The sequence below is a fragment of the Petromyzon marinus genome, chromosome 6 (genome assembly GCF_048934315.1).
Source record: "Petromyzon marinus isolate PM22_M1 ecotype Great Lakes invasive population chromosome 6, UKy_Petmar_22M1.pri1.0, whole genome shotgun sequence".
NCBI lineage: Eukaryota > Metazoa > Chordata > Hyperoartia > Petromyzontiformes > Petromyzontidae > Petromyzon > Petromyzon marinus.
In genome coordinates this window covers 4,775,947-4,789,831 of record NC_133672.1, presented here as the reverse complement: position 1 = coordinate 4,789,831, position 13,885 = coordinate 4,775,947, and the positions used below count along the sequence as shown (strand labels likewise).

Here is a 13,885-nt window from a genome sequence, read left to right as displayed (position 1 = left end):
AGCGGCTCATGAGTCGCGCTGGAAATTCCTGAAATGTCTCAGCAGGCGGAGCTGTAGTGTCGACTTGACGCTGCGTCGTGTTGGGTCCTCGGAGGGGGGGGGGTGGGATTCTCCACGGCATGGGGGGGGGGGGGGCAGGTTAAATTTTCAGACATCGGTCCTCGCTATGGCCGGGAATTGAACTCAGGTTGCCAGGGTCGTAGTGCAAAGCGATAGCCACGACGCCCCACACAATTAAATATGGTAACGTGCCGCCATTATTTCTACCGTAAACATGACATTTTTCTTTATTTACTCCAGAGATAAAATAAACACTCCGCACTCTCTATTTACCCAGGGCATACACGTAAAAAAAAACACTCTCGCCTTTTATTTACCCAGTAAATAAAAATACAAATAGAATGCTCTTTGTGCACACGGGAAATAAAAAAATATATATACTCAGAAATCTCATGCCCTTTTTTTGTAACCCAGCACATAAAAGGGCATTCGATTCTCATATCAAAAAACATTTCCGTCGCTTAATAGACAGGCGCATCTCTCTTTGTCCCCGGCTATTTTCTAAGCCCGTGATAACATTTTGTACACAATTCTCTTTGTGTGAGATCCAGCCACTCACCCACCCACCAATGTTCTTTTTGTGTAGAGCAAAACGATCACAGCGCCTTGAAGGGCAACGCTCGTCACACGTGTGAAATACGAATAGTCCCTTACAGGGAAGACGTTGGGCCGAAAATACACGACCGCACGGCGCCGTCATGGGTGATGTTACCGCCAGGCAATCGCCTTTCTATCTCGAGCGTCCGTCTCCGGCGAGCACGGATGTGTCGGCGTCCTGCAATGGTTGCCCCGCAAACGCCGGAACGCTCTTAACCCAACGTCCCACTTGCCAACGTTGGCCCAATGTTGCATGCGTACTGGGGTAGCAGCAGGGGATTAACAAAGCGCTGGAAGTATTTTGTTTCATTGAAATAATTATACATTTTTGTAAACTGTTGGAAATACCACAGCCTCAAAATGCGGATTCACCACAGCTCAACGTCTGTTCACCTGCTCTGAGCCAGTGGTGCATATTCCCTAATCCTATGCTGAGGACAAGTCCATCCAAAGGAAAATCACATTGGCCATTCCGTATTAGCGGTACTGATTTTAAATAGAGCCTGGAGGAATGGAGACACCGGGCCCCGTGGTATAATGCTAAGCGCATTAGGATTTGCAATCCCATGCGATGGTTTGATCTGCACCTAGCAGTATACATGAGCACGCCAGAGTGTGTCAACCGGCAGATCGCATGTGGTGGGGAAAAGCGTTGGCACTCCCACCTCTTCTTCCAAGACGTCTGGCCAGCATGAAGGACTCGGCCAAATATCATCTAGAAGGGCTCTCGAGAGCTCTCTCTCTCTCGTGAATGCCCTTGCGCCAACAGTGGCCTTATCGGCGAAATTTGCAGGGCTGCGCCTTTGTCTTTACCCCGGCAAGTTTTCGCCTCGGATTGGCCGACTCCCCCCTCCTCTCTTCTCCGGGCTCCTCTTGCAGCAGCCGATTGGTTGCGCTTCGTGCGCGAATTGTGTGGGGGGGGGGGGGGGTGTGCGCGGAGCTTGCGTTATAAAGCCCCGGGTGCGCTGGGTTTGTGGGGGGAGTTGTCTAGCGGTGGGAAGCAGACGGTGCGCCGTGGTCCTGGTGTCTCTGCATCTGCGAGCGCTGATACATTCACTGCGGGTGTAGGAGCGGGGCAAGTGGGAGAGAGAGAGAGAGTGTGTGGAGAGGGGAGGGGGCCATACATCACTGCGGGTGCAAGAGCGGGGAGAGGAAGAGAGAGAGAGCGAGCGAGCGAGTGAGAGCGTGTGGATTATTTCTTTATTTTTAACAGCAGCCACAAGCGTGAGGATCTCTCTGCTCCAGACGCCGCGTTCCGCAGATGACTGCAACACGTTCCGGCTTGACAGCTACGTGCTTTGTCAGATGTTAAGAGTCTACCCCCCCGCCCCGCTAACCTCCTTGTCTCTGGGTTCTGGCTCAGCATCTGAGTAGTGGAGAGCTCTTCTCGCTTTCCTCTCCTTTACAAAGAAGGTTGTTGGTTTGGAGCTCCGTGTCAATTGAATCGCATCGATATTCTATATCCATTGAGAAGTGCGGGACGCCAAACAAGTGGGCAATTGCCCGGGGAGCCAGATCCTTCGTCCCAACAGTGCCTTGGTGAGTAAGACTCCAGTATTTTGTACAATTTGCTTGTCTCCGCCTTGTGCCTCTGTGTGTGTGTGTCTCTGTGTATGTGTGTGTGTCTCTCTCTCTGTGTCTGTGTGTGTGTCTCTCTCTCTGTGTCTGTGTGTGTGTGTCTGTGTGTCTCTCTGTGTGTGTCTATCTCTGTGTGCCTCTGTGTGTGTGTCTCTGTGTGTGTGTCTCTATGTGTCTCTATGTGTCTCTGTGTGTCTGTGCGTGTGTGTCTCTTTGTGTGTGTGTCTCTCTCTGTGTCTCTGTGTGTATCTCTGTCTCTCTGTGTGTCTCTCTGTGTGTGTCTCTGTGTGTGTATCTCTCTCTGTGTGTGTCTGTGTGTGTGTGTCTGTGTGTGTGTCTCTCTCTGTGTCTCTGTGTGTGTGTCTGTGTCTCTATGTGTCTCTCGGTGTGTGTCTCTCTGTGTGTGTCTCTCTGTGTTATTTTGCAGTGGACGACTGCATTGTTTTTTCGCGGTTGTGACGCACAGCTCTCCGGTGCGTTTTTCGGGGTGGTGACTTTGTGTTGTTCGACACGATGTCCGACGTTTCGCTCCACGTGCTGGGAGCTTCTTTGCGAACTGAATATACCCCACTGTCGATATATTCATTGTCAAGGTTTTATTTTGGCGTAGGATAAAACCCATCGGGCAGTTAAAGTTCATTTTCTATAGCGACCTCGTTACAGAAACCTGGTTTACAGCGAAAAAAAAACCCTCCACCAATAATTCTTACATTTCGTAGGAAATCTTGGCTCTGTCCGAGGCTTTCCGATTGCGAGGGGTCCGAGAAGGGGTTAGGAGGTGAGAGTGGGGAGAGGGTGACAGCGAGTGGGTGAGATGATGAGAGGATAAGAGGGGTAAGATGGTGGGAGGTGTTCGAGGGTGAGAGTGTTCAGGGGTGAGAGGGGGGAACCAGCTTGTGAAAGGGTGAGACAATGAGGGAGTGAGAGTGCGTGAAGGTGAGGGTGGGTGGTGAGAGATGGTGACATAATGATCGCACGTGTGAGACTGTGACCATACTACGAAGGTGAGCCGGCGAGAGAAGCGGTGAGGATGGGTAAGAGAAGCGATTCTTAAGAGAGAGAGAGAGAGAGATTTGGTGAGAGTGTCAGAGGAGAGAGTGCGAGAGGATAGAAGAGAGGGCGGGGGTGGGTGGGGGGTGCTGATTGCGAGCACAATTGGGAGGGATCCCTACGGGACCTCCGCCTTCTGCCGCAGCCACGCAGGGCACCGGCAGATGCGGCGACGCGCGTGCGGGCGCGGTGCTGACGCGGTCGGGATGCCGCTTGTGAGACTGGCATTGTGCGTGTGAGAGGAGACAGGGTGTGTAGGGTGGGAGGGTTTGGTTGGGTGGGGGGGGAACGTGAGAGGGTGAGGAGGGTAAGAGGGTGAGGAGGCGTGAGAGGGTTGGAGGATGAGGATGGTAAGAGGGTGAGGAGGTGTTAAGAGGAGATAAAGGTCAGAGGGTGAGGAGCGTGATGAGGTGTGAGAGGAGAGAGAGGGTGAGAGGGTTAGATGGTGAGGAGGTGTGAGAGGAGAGAGGGAGAGGAAGGTGAGGAGGTGTGAGGAGTGTATAAGGGAGAGAGTAGAGAGGGTGAGGAGGGTGAGAGATACAGAGGGTGAGGAGGGTGAGCCCTCAAAATGTAGTCAATTGAGATCTTCTGCACAAAACACAAATGTCACTTGCATTAAACAGTTCTTCTCTCTTGTTATGGATTGGGTGATATTTTATATGAAACGTAAACGTTGCCCCCATAAAGTCAGGCGTTCACGTCTGTTTTTATCTTATTTTCCGGAACTGAAAATATATCTGCGCTACATGCCTTAACCCCGGTTTTCCAGTTCCCACAATAAATCAGGCAAGAGAGAACCCTTCCCGTTAAGGGAATTTCTCGCGGAGCCCAGGGGTGGCACAGATTACGAGTGGCATGACCCTCTCAAGCCAAGCTGTGTTTTTCTTGGTAATGGGCCAGGCATGCGCGGGAGCCCTCCTGGCATATTGTGTATACCTCCTCGCCTGTTTGCAAGAGCTGGCGATCGCTTCAAAACAAATATTAATCAGTTGCAACGTGTAACTCGCTGTGCAGTATTCTCTCGCTCTTGAAGAGAGAGAGAGAGATATTTTGAGAACAACTTGGAGGCGCGAGGAACCAAACCACAACACATTTGTGTGGAACCACTAAGAGAACATGAACAGAAAACAGTTATCCATAATGCAGGTTTTTTTGGGGTTATATCGCGTAATAAATATATAGATTTGTCGTTAAGCCCGCCACCACCCGACACAACCAATTAGTAAGGTTTGTCACGTGAACAGTCGTTGAAATTAGTTGTAATTGGTTGTGATTACAACTAATTGCAATTAGTCATTACAACTAGTTGAAGGAGAACTAGTTGTAATTACTGGAGAAACGTCGTACTCAGATTGTAAATGTTGCGGCTTAGCTCTCCAACATACCGGTGTGCTGTACTAGTAACGAATTGGCATGTTCCGATTACGTGACAAACCCTACTAATTGGCTGTGTCGGGTGGTGGCGGGTTTAACGACACATTTATATATTTATGAGATTTTACCCAAAAAACCTGGATGATGGATGACATTGGTCGCGAAAGCCGACGACGTGTTCAAAAGAAATCAGCTACAACACAATTATAAATCGCACGAAACGTACCTTGCTCTCGGAAGCGAAGCGATGTAGAGTTGTTCCTGGATGGTGCTTGGATAGAGGACCAGCGCTCATAAATCACATCAGGCCATGGGATCATGTGATGTTGGCGAGCCACTGCTACAGGGCACGCCGATCGCTCTCGTTGGCTTATGACCAACGATGTGGGCAGCAGAGGGCAGTGCAGCAAAATCTGCGTATCGTTGTACGGTACTTCTATGCTGTCACCAAATCCGCACTCAGCAGCCTAGTGAAATACGCTCAAGTAACACGTGTGCGGGTTTAGTTTGTTGCGGATTGTGCTGGTGCCCAGAGGGAGACGCTCATCCAGCAGTGGACTGACAACGTCCTGTACGAGAAGGATTTTGGTTAATTCAGTAAGAAGTGTGGATTTAATCCTCTTTTTCTGTTCAAAGCCGAGGGGCGCACACTGCCACGCTGGGATGATTTTGATCCCAAAATAGAACGGGGAGAGAGAGAGAGAGATATACAAAAAAACAATAGATCACGCTTCTGGCACAACTGCTCTGGCTCGCTGTATCTTCATCGCCCATTGTTGGGCGCGAGGTCTCATCATCCCCGTTTTGAGCTTTTGGATCACAGCGCGTGCCGCCCGGAACGTCGTCCAAAGTGTGGTACAACAACAACAACAGAGAAGGCGCGCGCGCTCGATAATGGATGGGCCCCGAGCACACACGGGGGACGACGTGGGGGATGTTCGTACGTACGTTGAACTTCTTTCGCGCCGTACGAGGCCAATTGTGGTCATGGGAGGTGCGCGGGAAGGACAACAAACTAATCGCGACAACAAAAAAGAACCTAGTCTAAAGAAGTGAGTTTGCAATACAGATTGTCATTTCAACTGCCTGGGTGTGAGGGCCTTCAGTCACCTCGAGTGGCTGGCGATGGATATTTGACCATGGACATTTGACCGCGTTGGCCAATGTGGGGTCGGTGAAGATCGTGGGGAGGTGCGGGGAGAGTACAGAATAACCACCAGTTTTTTTTTTCTTTTGCACTACCCTCTACTGTCCACCACATAGTCCCCATGCCTCCCCGAAGCTCTGTCGCTACCTGTTTGTGCCTGCTGGTGGGGCCCATCCAAGGCGACCAGCAGGCACAAAAGGCTTCGCCATCCCTGGCTTCTTGTACCCGACGAGTTTCGGGCGCATTCCAGCTGATTTGGTCCAAGGGGCTGTGATGACATCAAAATTTACAAAAATGACTTTGTGTGTTTTTTACGCACACACTTTAATTTTGTTTCGGCCATCGCCTATCGTGACGGGGACATTCAGTGTGTCCTTGGTGCCGATTTTCCGATCGCCAGAATGAAGCTGGGACGCATTCTGCCGGGCCGGGCCAGATGGAAAGCATAGATGCGTATAAAAGACAGAACGAGGGAGAGGGGATGGGGAATACATAAAATAAAAAAAAATATCCCTCCGGGCCATACTTCTGCCTTGGCCTCAACACGCATTAAGTTGAGATGTTCCACAGCGCGAGTGAGGCACCTATATCTAAATAAATAGCCACACATCTGTCGCTGTTAGCGTCTCGGGGCGCGCTAATACTAACAGACATGCATTTAAATTATTTATGAAAACGCAGTATGCCGCGTGCCTCGCGGAGTGGCTGAGTGAGTGTGCCGGCTCTCGTTGCTTTTTGCCGCGTGAAGCTCTTTCTCTCGAGGACCACGGAGAGGAGAGGACTTCTGCGGCGTTAATTTTTTTTTATTCATGCAAGATGTAGTGTACACGTGATTAAAACGAAACACCGGTATGTGTTGTGTTTCAGCGAATGGCTGCACAGTAAGTATGATTTAAATGAATGATAATGGCTCCGAATTTGGGCGGTTACGTTTATTTATTTATCATAGCAATAAAGCAAAAACGTAATTTCAAATAAAATAAAAACCCCCAGGAATTAACAGCTTAATAACCGGAAGCTCAAAATAGGACGAACGCTTTTTTTATCGCGAGGTCAACATAACAAAGCAACCCCCCCCCCCCCTCCAATGTTGAATCTCTTAAGCCTTAAGGGCTTAAATCGTGTACGTGAATGAGCTGTCTCACCGCTGCCCTTTCATTGTGTCGAGTGCTCCTATTGGCTTACTTTCATATTTAGTTGAAACATCTGTGAGAGAGTGCTCAGTGTGGACTCATTCCCGTCGGTTTGTTGGCACGCAACGGGGAATGTGGACTGCCAGCAGTTAAGTCGGTGTGTCAAAGGGACCGAGAATTGAATTGGTCCGTGCGAACACAATATTCTCTTTTTTTGGTCCCTCTGCGATGGAGACCGCAGCGTCCGATTCCTCCGACCCAATGTATGTACAGTTTGTTGAACTTCTTTCGCGCCGTACGTAGTCAACCGTGCTAATCGGAGGTGCGGTGGGAAGGACAACAAGCTCAGCACAAAACGCAGTTATTTTGTTATTTTTCTTTCCACCCCCCCCCCCCCCCAAAAAAAAAAGATCAGAGTGTGATTATAAATCAGCCAAAATCCCAAACCGCGGCCCGAAATCAGGACGCGACATTAAAATCAATGTCTTTGAGATTATTTATTTGAAACAAACAATCTGCACTATTCTGCAAGAAAGTGTGCAATTTGTGTTCAATATTCACGCCGGCACACGGTCATCATTAAAAGACAAGGTCATAATGAGCGTGCACGTTCTTCAAGGCGAGGTTTCTCCCTTCGAGCGGAGACTGAAGGTACCTCCCGCCGTGTGTACAGCACAACGGGTGACATCGGGCAGCACGCGTGCAGCGCATCGTGTGGTTTTTTAATCGACGCCACGTGCAGCCACCACCACCACGGATGGAGACTCGTTAAGTGCGCGTGCTTTTTTTCGCCATGGTTCCTGTCTTAAAATTGGCAGACTCCTGCTTCTGCCCATCAGAGATTCATAACCTCAGCAGCTTTTTTTTTTATGTATTACCGCAGCTATTAAGAGGCACCCATTAGTCTCCTGCTGGAGATAAGGACACATCATCGTCATCACCATGAGCTATTCCTTAGTCACAATGGTCGTGGGGAAGCTGTCGATGCATCGGCCCTTCAACTCTCTCCACTTTTGTCCCTCCTCCACAGTACAGTATCGTTTCTCCTCCGTCGTGCGGCGCATTAGTCCGTGTTGTCACGTTTGTCATCCAGATGGTGTTGGGTTTGATATTTTATTCGTTTTCCTTTTTCCGTGTTCTGTAAGATAGCGTCGGATAGTCGCAGATGTAGCCTCGGTAAGAATTTGTGTAGAGTAAAACTAATTTTTGCCATTTGAGCGGTGGCAACAGTGGTTAGGGAATTGTACTGTGGTTCCCGCAATCTGAGTTCAATTCCCGGTATTGGTAGCATCCGTGGCGAGTGCCATCTGAGCCAATTTTGGGTCTCCCCCCTCCCCCATCCCTTCACGAGCAGGCACTGACCAATGTGGTGAAATATGGTCAAACAACCTCCTTTTGGTGGGTGGAGGGGGGGGGGGTCTTCAGCAGTGAATTGAAAGAGAGTTGCAAATTAGTATTTTGTAAATAATTTGTACAGACAGTACGACACGTGGAGTCACTCTCTCCTCTAACACCAAGCGATGAATCATGCTCATGTTGCATGCATTTGTAGCATTGAACCAGTGGTAAATATCCCACATTACGATGGCAGGAACCAGGTCTCTCTGGGAATGATTTGAAATCACAATCCTACAAGTGAAATTTCCGTCCCTCGACAAAATACTACTACTAATCATAGTAATGACATTTGTACAAGACGATTATTTACCCAGGAAAAACCTGACCGAGTCTCAACACTATTTTTTCAGGAGGGTTCTGAACTGAAATGTTTGGGCAATTAATTCAAGAAACGATTGCGTGACCTGGCACCTCCTAGGCCACCTCACAGCTCAAGCCTACAACACCTGGTATATTTTGATCTAAAGCTTTCGTGACTGCAGAGATTCATATTCTTGGTTCTTTCGGTAAAGTAACGTAAAAGGAAAACAATAAAATAATACAAATATTGTTTCCCTTCTACGTGACTTTACCGAAAGAAGCAAGAATGTGAATACCTGGTATATTCCCACCTACCAACTGAGATGCATTCTTTACGTAGACTCGTGTATCACCAACTCACTTGTGTTACTCTCGTTTATTGAAATATTTAATCAGAATAAAAAGAAAACCACATAATCCAGCGAAATCAAACCTCTCGTTTACATGTGCGTCCCGGGCAAAAAAACCCACTAAAATAACCAACCATCCATGTTCAAGGCGCACAGATGATCGTGACTTGAGTGAGAGGCTTACGTACATTCTGTCCTGGATGGGCTATACGTGTTTTGAGCAAATATAGTTGAGTCATAACTAGAACATTAATAAAATACAAAAAAATATTACAATTTCGGGTCCCCAAATATTAAAGCCAGGCGCTTGTATCGATGGGTTTTACTCGTAAGGCAGGGTCACCCTGAAGTTTTACATCACTGTAAGTCCCATGCTAAACACGAATATGCCGTCTCAGTCATCAGCGTCCCCAGCCGATTCACCTCCCGTAGGATGTGACACTGAAGCAAATAGAGAGTGGTTACAAAGTGCAGAACACACGCGCACTTCACGTGTTGATGCTCCCGTCAGTTTGAAATTAATGATCAAAACAAACAGTCTCGCGCTGAGCTTGCACACACACACACACGAGCACGCGCGAGCACGCGCGAGTAGGAGCTCGCTTGCTGTTACACGACTCCCAGGAATGCGGACCCGAGATCCAGCACAGCTGTGAATGCTTGGGGAGACCTTACTACCCATGCCCCCGTCTGCTACTCGGAGATGATGATGATGATGGTGGTGGTAGTGATAGTGGTGGTTGGGAGAGCGGTATTGTCGTGACCAGCGCATTGCGGTAAGAATCCGGTAGACCGAATTCAATTCCTGGCCATGGCGATAAATAATTAGTGGTGATTATATGAACTGGTCCTGGGCCTCCCCTAGGTAGACTCAGCCTAAAATGAATACCTGATGCAGTGTGTAAACATCGTCACTGGGGAGACAAAGGCGTGATGCTGGCCACCCATCCCCTCGTGTGCCGTGCCGGTCTTCATAGGTGCTCGCTCACAGCACTTTCCCCAAAAGTCTATTAAGGCTATACGGGGATCTTTGCCTTTTGGTGGTAGTAGCGGCTTTGGTAGTGGTGGCGTTGATGATAGTGGTAATGGTGGTTGTGTTGGTGGTGGTTGTCGTGGTGGCGGAGCGAGGGAAGGCAGCTGCATCGCATGTGCACGCGACACTTTTCAGGGATCTGTCGGAACTAAACGATTGCAAATGTGGACGCTGTCACGAACCACCGAGGCGTCGACTTCCCGATGATGATCCTGACGGCAGCGATATTTTTTTTAGCAAAACACCTTAAGGACGGTTTTGTTAGTTTAAAAAATAAATCCGTCCTTGCTGTTCGTACGATATGCTGCGTCCATGCATGCGTGCACACGTGTGTATGTGTGTGTGCACATATATTAATAATAGAAGGCAAGCTATTTTTAGATGTACCCCCCTCCCTCCACTGATTTCTCATGACCTTCTTACTTGTCAACAGGTGATTGAATATCGTGAAAGCTACGGCTCCGTATCTTACAGATGAGAGAGAGTTAAACGATTTCATGTCTTGGGATTTGTCGGGAGACGTGTCGAGGCTTCGAAATCAAATGCAGTTTCCTCTAATTTCTTCCTATTATCATTGCGGGCTATCTGGAAATGAATCACCGACCACTGTTTTTGCACCGATGCAAAACTCACTCTTTTGAATATATCATGAATGCAATTGCTTAAAACAAAATCGATTAATTCAATTATCCACCAGCACCACCAGCACCACAGCCTCACTATCATCATCTGCATTTGTGTATCCACTGCTGGATGAACGCCTCCTCTAAGCTGTCACCATCGCTAACAGTTCTCCAAATTACCGGCGACAAAACCCCTACGGAAAAAAAAATCAATAACGCTCCAACATTGTTCGACAGCGATCGATAAACGCAGCGCCATGTACATTCACTGCCAGAGTATTGAACAGTTAAACACTAAACAATAACGTGAGCAAATCAAAATGCTGTATTTGTATACGGCACCTGCGTCCCAGACTGCGAATCGCTCGCATGCCGGTGCAGCCAATTTTTTTTTCCCATTGCCTGACTCGAGCCATCTGTGAACTTAGTCCCAGCATGCACCATAGTTCATAGTTCCATTTATTTGGTATAGCCCTGTGAGCCATTCGGATCTTGAATCGGGTGCAACCGCAACAAACAAAAACATGAACAGGAAAACATCTTAAAGTGACTATGTGACTGTGCAAACAGAAAATCCAGGGAAAAAAACATCAAAATATTCCTGAAATAGCACCGTACACCAACGCTGTGTGCAAAAATCCCAGTGGGATGCAAGTCAAACAACAACAACCACAAGACAACTTAGATTAAGGCCATAAGTCTAACTCCGTACTACAATAAACAAAAACAAGGCCAAACCAAAAAACGTTTTCGAAATCACCAAAATAAAGCCATAAATGCAATGTAATAGTGATCATAGGGACTGTGACCGAATTTTTAACAATAAGCTACATAAATAACATGTAACACCAAACCCTAGAGCCATAGCTGGCTGCATGAGTCACTCCACAACAACAGGAGCATCAGTCGGAGTATCACATTTTTCAATGCACCTTTAAGATCAGCACACTAAATCAAAATACAGTTAATACTTTGCAGCGGTCATCCGGAGCGAAATATTTTATTTTATTCTAGGCCACTGAATAGCAGTGGCAGCTAGGGGTGTACAACTACTCTAGAGCAATCCCCGAGATTCCACGAGCAGATGGAATCTCAGGGACTGTGTTGGGTAGCGGTTGAGGCTTCACGCGCATCGCCAACCACGAGAGGCTGAAACTGCCCGTGCGCGTTTCAATTCGTAACGCCACGAGTCTGGCAACCTGAGTTCGATTCCCGGCCGCGGCAAACACCGTTGAGGTGGCAAATGGCCCTGCCTCATTCAGATAATCACGAAGCGATGGCCGGCGGTGACTGGCGAGGCACGGGGAGGCCTTCATCCAGCGGTGGATTGAACACGGTTGAATGCTGATGACGATACCACCACCATCATCATGATCATCATCAGCAGCCATAGAATGCCAACCGTTTCTATGGCTGTGGGGAGAGCTGACTGATGGTGACGGGGCGGGTTTCTTAGTCTCTCCAGAAATCAGACAAAGCTTTAGGGTTGAAGAGATCATCAGATAGTTGCCCAGGCTTACACCGAGACTCTCCCACCACCACAAGTTAAATACCCTTAATGTATCTGGACATTACCCAACGACTACATGAGAGGAAAGCCCAATGCAATGTCGTCACATGTTATGTTAATGCCAGAGTAGGAGAGAGGTGCAGAGGTGAGAACGCCATCATATCGCGAATTCAGCAAATTAATCGGTGCTGCAGCTGCTGCGTTGGCAGTGGTGTATAATTTACAAATTTTAAAAAGCTCATTTATTTACGAATGTGTTGAGTTATTTACAGCATATTATGCTATTGGAGAAGAGAGATGTTTCTACAAGTCCCAATTGTGCAGAACATTATTCCGGCATACACAACGGATCCAACCAGTGCCTTCATTCCAGCGGGAACAGTCCCGGAGGGCTGTTCCAGAAATTATTTCGGTGCACCATATCCATCTCGTCTTACTTTGTCCTCATGATACTGCCGTGGTGTGTTAGGTGGTGCCCCATGCAGGGTACAATATTACGTATAGTATTAATGTGGATAAGTGTACCTTGTACTCTTAGTGGTAGTGCCTTACGCCGATGATCCTTACTTCCATCCAGTCTTAGCCTCGTTCTGCAAAATATGGAGTGAGAAATACCATCCCCGTTTATACCGCCTCGCCTTTTGCATGTTGCATTTGATCTGCTGGAACTTTCTGACCGAGTGATTTTCTCAAACGGCGTCTTTCACTGCAAGGGGGGCGCGGTATGACGAATAAACGATGATGATGACGGTGATGACGACGATGATGATAGCCCCGCAATACACAATGGGTCCAACCCACCCACAGTGACCACGCGCTTCGCTCTCAAGCGCCGGGAGGTCTCCTCGCTCGGATCGCCTCGTCTCGTCGTCTTCGTCCACCTTCCACCATTGCCACTCGTGAACACAGCGACAAAAGATTCCCCCGTGTTCAATCCAGTAATCGACTGTTGGAGCAAGTGTTTGTTAGCGGGCGTCTATGAAGGCCCGAACGCCAAATGAGAGGTGCTCATGCTTACACGCCGCATCAGGTACCTATTTCAGGCTGAGCCGACGTACGGGAGGCCCACATGCACGAAAACAAAGCCAAAGATCCCCCGTATAGCCTTGACAGACTGTTGGGGCAAGCGCTGTTAGCGAGCACCTATGAAGGCCGGCACGGCGCACGAAGGGGTGGGTGGGCCAGCACCACGCCCGGCCCGTCTTTGTCTCCCCAGTGGCGATGTTTATCTACACACCGCACCAGGTACTACTCATTTGAGGCCGAGACGACCTAGGGGAAGCTCAGGACCGGTTAAGACAATCGGTGTTGGCCATGAGCGTTCACTCCGCGGCTGTTGCTGCGTCTCGTCGTGCGCTTGGTCTGAAAAGTCCTCTCACTCGCTCTCTCACTCTCTCTCACGCTCTCTCTCACTCTCTCTCTCACTCACTCACGCCCTCTCTCACTCTCTCACTCACGCTCTCTCTCTCGCTCTCACCCTCTCACTCACGCTCTCTCTCACTCACTCTCTCTCGCTCTCTCACTCACGCTCTCTCACTCACGATCTCTCTCACTCTCTCTCTCTCGCTCTCACCCTCTCACTCTTTCTCACGTTCTCTCTCTTTTTTTGGAGTTAACATTTATTTAGTGCCTTTTTTCAGTTTCATTCATTCGCTCACTCTCTCTCTCACTCTCTCTCACTCACGCTCTCACTAACGCTCTCTCTCACTCTCTCACTAACACTCTCTCGCTC

At 48.6% G+C, this 13,885-nt stretch overlaps 1 protein-coding gene across 5 annotated transcripts in view; it reads left to right on the top strand.

The window, feature by feature from the left end:
• Positions 1-1,623: 1,623 nt before the first annotated feature.
• Positions 1,624-13,885, top strand: part of LOC116939787 (numb-like protein) — a 60,409-nt gene continuing 48,147 nt past the window's right edge. For all 5 annotated transcript variants that reach the window (XM_032948598.2, XM_032948597.2, XM_032948596.2 and 2 more), the window contains exon 1: positions 1,624-2,196. The gene's annotated coding sequence lies outside the window, so the exon portion shown is untranslated. The remainder of the gene's footprint in view (positions 2,197-13,885) is intronic.